At 42.5% G+C, this 9,151-nt stretch overlaps 1 protein-coding gene across 1 annotated transcript in view; it reads right to left on the reverse strand.

The window, feature by feature from the left end:
* LOC118075694 (septin-2) overlaps positions 1-6,795 on the reverse strand; it is a 63,121-nt gene extending 56,326 nt beyond the window's left edge. The window contains exon 1 of the mRNA XM_035097841.2: positions 6,661-6,795. The gene's annotated coding sequence lies outside the window, so the exon portion shown is untranslated. The remainder of the gene's footprint in view (positions 1-6,660) is intronic.
* Positions 6,796-9,151: the final 2,356 nt, after the last annotated feature.

Consider the following 9,151-nt stretch of genomic DNA (forward strand, 5'->3'; position numbering starts at 1 on the left):
AGTAATGGAAAGTGAATTAATCCGTTCCAGATGGGTCCACGGCGTTTGTAAACCGAAAATTCGTAAACCGAGGTGTTCATAAACCGAGGTTCCACTGTACTTGGTTTCCATATTCATGGAGGAACAGGCTTGTCATCCTCCACTGACAGCATGGAAACAAAATGGGCTTGCAGAGGAAGGAAGAAGCAATCTGTCCTGCAGAGATGTGAGGAGCAGAGCCCTCTCCTGACAAACACTCCCACTCCCTAATTGCTTTGCTATTACGGTAGTTAAAACTACACATGGCAGTGTGGAAACAAACACAGTCTTGCTTAAGGAACATCTCAACTAAGCAAAGGTAGACCTGATTCACAAAACTGATCAGCAATCAATACAGAAGCAAAATTCCATCCTCGAGGTACCAATGTACTTGACCACATGTGGTTTAACAATTTCTAAAAGGTAAAGGGACCCCTGACCATTAGGTCCAGTCGTGACCGACTCTGGGGTTGCACGCTCATCTCACATTATTGGCCGAGGGAGCCGGCGTATGGCTTCCAGGTCATGTGGCCAGCATGACAAAGCCACTTCTGGCGAACCAGAGCAGCACACAGAAACGCCGTTTACCTTCCCGCTGTAGCAGTTCCTATTTATCTGCTTGCATTTTGACGTGCTTTCAAACTGCTAGGTTGGGACCGAGCAACGGGAGCTCACCCCGTCACAGGGATTTGAACCGCTAACCTTCTGATCAGCAAGCCCTAGGCTCTGTGGTTTAACCCACAGCGCCACAATTTCTAGAGACACACAAAACTGAACAATTTTTTTAAAAAATGAAATACTGGGCATATTTTGATGTTGTATAACTTGGTAAGCCACCATTCATCAAAGGTGATTTCAGAAGGACACATACTGTACCAATAACATTTCCGATCTCATGGGAGCGCAGGCTTTTGAAAATTACACTCAAAAGAGTACAGAGATCCACGTCAGTTGGACATGACAATCAAACACTAGCATCCAAAGTATGTTGTCATCCCAAAAGTCCATTACGAGATGAGGCCCCCTCTGGAAGAGGCAGGAAGGAACCCAGGTCCTTTCCTTTGTAACTTCGGGATGCAAAAAAGTAAACAGCTGGCATCTGAGGACTTCACTCTCCAGTCACAACAAAATCTAAACATTATGTAAACGTTTTCTGGTTTGCTGAACACCCAAAAATTAGCCAATGATTTATCATTATGGTTATAAGAGCATGTGTGCATGTAAAAATATTTATTTATATCCTGCTGCTCTTAGTATCCAGAGTGATGGACGCAGATTGATAGACCCATCAGATATTTCAATTTCACATATTCCACTAATCTTTACTACATCATCTTAGTTCCTGTATCAGACAAAATAAATGGAGAAAATGTAGCCTTACAGATAGTTGTTGGAGTCCAACTCCCAACAGCCCCAGCAAAGAACTGCCAAATGAACCATTCACATTTCCAGAAACTTTGCCTAATGTTGTTAAAAGTAATAGTTCGTCACAAATTTTTCTATTATTTTTTTCATAGTAAGTTGATTTTCTAATTGGCATTAAAACTTCTTAAAGACTAGACTACTTATTGTACCTTCACAGTTTAGGGCCCTTAAAAATAAATCCATTAAAAAATAGCATCTAGATCAAGGAGTATAGCATCTAGATCAAGGGAAGTAATAGTACCACTGTATTCCGCTCTGGTCAGACCTCACCTGGAGTACTGTGTCCAGTTCTGGGCACCACAGTTCAAGAAGGATACTGACAAGCTGGAACGTGTCCAGAAGAGGGCAACCAAAATGGTCAAAGGCCTGGAAACGATGCCTTATGAGGAACGGCTTAGGGAGCTGGGTATGTTTAGCCTGGAGAAGAGAAGGTTAAGGGGTGATATGATAGCCATGTTCAAATATATAAAAGGATGTCATATAGAGGAGGGAGAAAGGTTGTTTTCTGCTGCTCCAGAGAAGCGGACACGGAGCAATGGATTCAAACTACAGTACAAGAAAGAAAATTCCACCTAAACATTAGGAAGAACTTCCTGACAGTAAGAGCTGTTCGGCAGTGGAATTTGCTGCCAAGGAGTGTGGTGGAGTCTCCTTCTTTGGAGGTCTTTAAGCAGAGGCTTGACAGCCATCTGTCAGGAATGCTTTGATGGTGTTTCCTGCTTGGCAGGGGGTTGGACTGGATGGCCCTTGTGGTCTCTTCCAACTCTATGATTCTATGATTCTATGAAATATAGGGTAACATTCCCAAGTTTGCAGAAATGTCTATCATTGTGAGAACAGCCATCGTGTGATGGTGTCTCTTTTAGCTTTTGTAATTCTGAAGTGATTACAAACCAGCTCAGACATCCATCCCTTATTCTTTCAAATCCTGCATGTCTGGCATGTGGAGCAGTGATTATGTCTGTAGATGGTTTTAACTAAGTAAGCAGCCTGATGCATTTTTAATACCAAAACCAAAGACATTTTACAGCCTTCCAATGAAAGAATAGTTGGATGAAAGCCACAAAAGAGCTTTTCCATCTCTCCATTTAAGTTTATTTTTTTAAAGGAAAGGGATATATGCAAGAATGAACAAAAAAAACAGCCAACTCTTGAGCAGTGTGTTGAAGATCAAGCTTTGCTGCCAGGATCTATACCCAATAACTTACACCAGACGCTCTGGGTGGGGATGGAAGCAGGAAGTACTGGATCCATGTGGCATTCCTAAAATGCTTTTAGAATTGCAAAGCCAAGCAGAAATCTGGAGCTTATGAGCACAGAGAAAGAAACAGGGGTTAAGATGGAAAAATCCTAAGTATTTAGCTGTATAACTAGACATCAAAAGTCATTCTGACACCTAGCTCACTCAGAGATGCAATTATGTCTTCTAGTTTTAGGGAAAGTACATCAGAGGGAGAGGGAGAGGGAGAGGGAGAGGGAGAGGGAGAGGGAGAGGGAGAGGGAGAGGGAGAGGAGAGAGAGAGAGAGAGAGAGAGAGAGAGAGAGAGAGAGAGAGAGAGAGAGAGCCCTTGCGTGTCATACTTACAGCTTCTCCCATGTGTGGCTTTGTTGCATTTGTAGCAGCCTGCACACATGTCCTTAACCCTCACCACTGCTGTTATTCCTCACTTCCCAATACAACAGCACAAGCGTGTGCGGCTTTAAAAACCCACACAAAGGATTAGAAAGACAGCTCTATGAATGGCTGCCAAATAGGGCAGGACATAATCAGAAGCCACTTTCCTTCTTGCCAAAGCAGCAAAGTAATGAATGGATTTCCCACCTGCGATCTGCAACACCTATGCATATACTGTATGGACAAACACATGAAGCTTTTAAGTATTTCAGCATCGGAAAATGCTCCCCATGCCAACAGAAAATTTAATTAAATTTCGATGCAGCTAAATGCAGCTTGCCTTACTTTTTTTAACATTTCCAAACACACAGGTCTTCCTTTCCTCAAGCTGCCAGTTCCAGCTGGGTATTTACACTGCAAAATAATAATAATCCCTAGGCAGCTCTCAAAGCCAACACTGCACATATTTCCCTGTTTCCACTTCAGTTAACAGAGCATTCCTAGGAAGAGGGAAGAAGATACTAGGGGTGCTAATTCTTTAGATTAAAACAAGCATTTAGCATTCCAATGGACTAGTGCTTGATGCAAACATGGGGGAGGGGGGGAGTAGCTCCAGGTTCCCATGATTACTTTTAAAGCTGTATAATAGGTCAAAATTAACCACATTCCCCATCATCCCTGCTTGGAACCACATTGCTTGCTTATTTTTATTTTTGCACCCAGCAGAGACACAGGAGCCCTCCCAGGGACAGGGTCGGCTTTCAAATATGTGTGATAAGCAAAAATGCACCATGTGTAACTTTACACACAGAGAGATATGGACTATCATCTAATGTGGAATTTTGTTTGATAGCAGCTTGGGGCTCCATCAGGAAATCCCGAGAGTAGATTTTAAATGTATGCAACAGGCAAAATATCACCAGGTGATGCTTTCCACCACTAACTATCCCACCCATCCTGCATATCTGTTCCAGCAGAAAACAGTTTGTTGATTTTTACTATATTTTTTGACTGATACAGGAGCCCTTGCCAGAAAAAACACAGGAAGCTGCCTTATATCAGGTCAAACACTTTGTCCACCAAACCCAATAGCTGCAGCACTGTGTCTCAAAAAGTAGTTCAGAGTTCAAGGCTCTTGTGTTGATTTACAAAGGCCTTAGCAACATTAGTACAGGATAGCTTAAGGACCACCTGACTCCTTATATTGCTGCCCCATCACTGAGGTCTTCAGGGGAGTCAGTTAGTGGCCCCTCAAGGCTTGGAGGCACAGCTCATACTTAGGGTTCTTTGCACCTTTGGGAAGGAGCTGTATGAAATAAATCATTTTACCGCATGCATTTTGTTGTGGTGCAAAAAAGGAAGGGAAGCTTCTCCCACGTTTGATCTTGCCATGAAAGTGGCATCGCGCCGTCACACTCATATACGTCATATACTGCATAGACTGATAGGAGATTTTTGTGCACCCAGCAGGGGCCAGTTTCACCAACCTCCGACTGTTGGTCCAATTCTGTAGAACTCCCTCCCAGATTAGACCAGACAAGCCTCCTCCCTGTTGAACTTCCAGCACCCAGTGAAAACCATTTTTACTTATTTCAGCAAGCATTTCAAGTACGTTCTCTGGTTTTATGGTTATTATTGGTTTTAACCAATTTTTTCCCCATCTTTTTATCCTTACTTTACATCACCTAAGAGACTATGGTGCTAAGTAGTATATACTGTACGTAGTTTAAAAACTGAAATGTTTATTATGGTCAAGCCCCATTAAATTAAGTACAAAATATAAAGCAATACAAAAACACAACAGAACCAATTGTTTGTTTTTAAACATGACAAAATCTTCCCAAAAAGAATCAACATCCCTTATCCTTGGAAGGGGGGAGTATTCTCAGGGGGAATGAATCAGACTAGGATCTTCTACATGCCAAGTGTATGTTCTACCCACAAAACAACAGACCCTTCTACCTCATTCCACTACTCATTCATGGGAGCGAAAGCATTCAAGTTGTATGTTTAATAACATTGACCTGGGGAGCTTCTGCTTGCAAAGCAGCAGTCATTTTCTTGATTTTACTGTTTTATCTCTTGGCAAACCACTTTGCGGTCCCCTTCCAACCTAGCAGTGTATAAATTTTATGAAGATAAAAATAAAGCAAATAAAATTAATGAAGCATGAACCAAGTCACAGTCCACCCACCCCCTGCAAAAAAAAAAAATCAACCAGTTGCCCCTCATTGAAGTAGGGGTGTCTTCCAAGGGGAGGGGAAACAGTAAACTAAGCTGCATGTCTTCTAGCTCAGTTGGTCAAGAATGAGACAGCTGTCAGTTCCAGACCCATGTTGGGCAAAAGATTCCTGCACTGCGGCGGGGTTGTAATAGATAAGGTTACCCTCAGGGTCCCTTCCAGATCTACCCTGCATCAGGGTGGGTTTAATTTAAATCAAATCGATTTAAATCACTAGTCAGTAAGACTTGATTTAAATCATTTTTTTACAGAAAGACTCATTCTTGCATATTTACAACTACATGAAGGTTTCATTTTTGGAATAATAAATTTTCAGAGTAGTTTTTACATTTATATCAAAAAATTCTGATTTGGTTATACTATTAGAAATACATAGACAGATAATTATTAAATTATTGTGAGGTTTAATAAGTTAACTATATATTTGGACTACTTTTCTGCTGTACTTTATTGGAAGGAGAAAAATAATTATTTCCTTAATAACAATTTCAACAATTTATTTAACTAAAACAGTAACATAGAAGTGTGCATGCACACGAAAGCTCATACCAAAATAAAAACTTAGTTGGTCTTTAAGGTGCTACTGAAGGAATTTTTTTATATGTATCCATGTTTGTTAACTGATGTGGTTAAACAATTAAAAAAAACTTATAGACTGAGTTTCAGCACACATGAAAAACTTTCCTGATGAATAGCCTTTGGACTATAATGTAACTAATATAGAAAACTTGAAAGATTTTTCCTCCGACAAAATATTTTTCCTCCAAAAGCATTTTATTTTAAAAAAAGCAGATTTAAATTTTAAAAATCCGATTTTATTTTATTTTTTATTTAAAGGGGGGGGGGAAACACACATTGATTTTTATCCACCCTGGCCTGCATGCAAAGTGCTCTTGCAGTGGCCCACAGCAATTTCTCTGCTCATCCCCCCTCCGCACCCCCATAACTGGGCACCCCCTCATTCCCGGATGGATGCAAACCGCAGAAGCCCTTCCTCCTCAGCGCGTGCACCAGGGGTGCCAACTTAAAACAAAATATTAGGGGGTCACTTGGAGAAATTTGAATGGCAGTGCTCATTCACTTGGGGGGGGGCTCAAATATTTTATTAGGAGGCAGGCAAAGAGACCTCGGCCCTCAGGAAAAGGGGGCACCTCCTGCAACGCCCCAGTGGGGGGAAGCTGAGGGGCGCCGACCTCTCTCGCCCCCCCCCCACTCCAGGGGGGGCTGTCAAGTCAGTCAGCCGGTCTCCTTCCCCTCAGTCCCCTTCCCTAGACTGGGCTGTGGGGAGGGAGGGCGGGAGGGAGGCAGACCTCAGGCTCGGGAAGCCGGAGGAGCAGCAGCCGCCGCTTACGCCCCTTACCTCGTCCAAAAAACCTCCTCAGGCACCGCAGTCGGCAGCCAGGCCCGGAGTAAGAGAAGGCGCTGGGGGAGGGGAGGAGGCGGGTGACTTCCTCGTCCTAAAGCTCCGCCCGCATCCCACAAGCCTCGGCGGCCCGCTCTAGCCCTATGCTCTCTGTGTCTGCCTGCCTGCCGTCGCCTGCTTTTAAAATCTAAGGGGGAAGAGAGGGAGGGAGCCGTCGAGGAGAAAGTCCTAGAGTGTATCTCCCTCTCCCTCTTTTTTGTTACCTTCCCCTCGCCCCACCCTCAGATTCCGTTGAAGTGATTCTTTTCTTTCCCTTGCATCATAGCTGCCAAGTTTTCCCTTTTCTCACGAGGAAGCCTATTCAGCATAAGGGAATTTCCCTTAAAAAAGGGAGAACTTGGCAGCTAAGCCCTTGCATGCACACCTCTTCAGATATCTGAAGAAGTGTGCATGCACACGAAAGCTCATACCTATGACAAACTTAGTTGGTCTCTAAGGTGCTACTGGAAGGATTTTTTTTTATTTTGTTTCGACTTCGTCAGACCAACACGGCTACCTACATATAACTAGAACAATATATTATGTTCGTTCTCTCTCTCTCTCTCTACATATATATATATATATAAAGAAAACATAATATATTGTTGCAATTATTAGTATATTTTATTTATAAAGTAAACTTCACTGGCTTTTGTGTGACAAGCATATATAGCATAACATCTCTAATCTCTCTCAGTGCCCCCATTCCTCATTAGGTAACTGGTTTTTTGTTTTGTTTTATGCTTTTATCATTCCGTACAGATTCTCCAAACGTCACGCATGTGAAGTCCTGGGGACAGCAGCACAGAAATCATCTTATCTGTCACAGAAGGCAATAATAATAATAATGTGTGTAGTTCAGACCGTGCTGTTCGCACTAGCAATGATGCTCTGAAGACCATTATCATTTCCATATTGAATAAATGGCCATATTGCAAAAGAAAAAAATAAATAGCAACAATATATAATGTTATATATACAGTAGTACCTCTGGTTATGTAACCCTCTGGTTACGTGAACTTCGGGATGCAAAAGCGGGAAACCCGGAAGTATTTTACTGGGTTTTGCCACGCGTGCATGCACAGAAGTGGTCCTCAGGTTGCGGAAACCTTGGGATCCGACCAGACCTCTGGAACGGATCCCGTCCGCAACCGGAGGTACCACTGTATATATAACACAACACACACACAAGCTCTGTTGCGCTCCTTCTCGAACCCAGGATGCAAGAGAGAAACATGCTAAGAGGAAGGCATGCTTGGCAAATCCACACTGTGATCAACTACCACCCGGAAACCAATGTCCCCACCGTGGAAGGATGTGTGGATCCAGAATTGGCCTCCACTGTCACTTACAGACTCATTGTTAAAACCGTGTTTATGGAAGACAATCTTACTTGGAAGAAGAAGAAGTTTGTCCACCTTTGGCCTTCTCCTGCACAGCTCCCTCTAAAATGAATGATACCTCTGCAATCAATAAAGACTGTACAGGACAGCTTCCAAGAGGATTGGGCCCATGGCTTCCACATTTTTATCCACTTCCTTGGGAAATGTTGGCAGGAGGGGGGAAAGGAAAAAAGGTGGAGGCTTATGGCTGTACAGATAAGTTCTAACCTTTGAAAACGTGACTGCCAGGACAATTGTCCCCTGATCTCCCCAACAGTAGCCTATTACAACAATAATTTTTAGATAAGTGAAGGTCATGGATGCTTACTCACTAAACTAATTTAGTGCATGCATTCAATTTTTAACTGTTTCCAGCTTGATCAGAAATGTAGACAGAATCTTCTTTGTTGGGGTGTTTTGGGGATCTCCTTCTTGTTAAAATTCTCTGGGACCATCTGCACTATGAATTTAAAGCAGTATCATACCACTTGAAACCGTTGTGTCTTCCCAGAGAGAATCCTGGGAAGTGTAGTCATGGGGAAGAGGGATTAAGTCAGACCCTTCAAGTGTCCTTATTTTCCAAGGACGTCCCTGATTTAGAGAAGCCGTCCCGGTATCTGATTTGATCCTGGAATGTGCCACTTTTCCTTAGGATGTCCCTATTTTCATTGGAGAAATGTTGGAAGGTATGGAGTTATCCAACCCCCGAGCTGTCTGAAGGCAATCCTGTATAGGGAAGGTTTATGAATGTTTTATTATGTTTTTATATATGTTGGAAGCTGCCCAGAGTGGCTGGGGCAACCCAGTAAGATGTGTGGGGTATAAATAAATAGTAAAAAGTCCCATTATGGAATGGGACAACTCTATTCTCATTGGGTAATCTAATAATAATAATAATAATAATAATAATAATAATAATAATTTATTATTTATACCCTGCCCATCTGGCCGGGTTCCCCCAGCCACTCTGGGCGGCTTCCAACAACATATTAAAATACAGAAATGTTGGGGTGTATGTTAACTGTTAAAACACTCTGAGAATTGTAGTGCAGGTGGAGCAAGCAGCT

The sequence above is a fragment of the Zootoca vivipara genome, chromosome 17, assembly GCF_963506605.1.
Source record: "Zootoca vivipara chromosome 17, rZooViv1.1, whole genome shotgun sequence".
NCBI classification, from domain to species: Eukaryota; Metazoa; Chordata; class Lepidosauria; order Squamata; family Lacertidae; genus Zootoca; species Zootoca vivipara.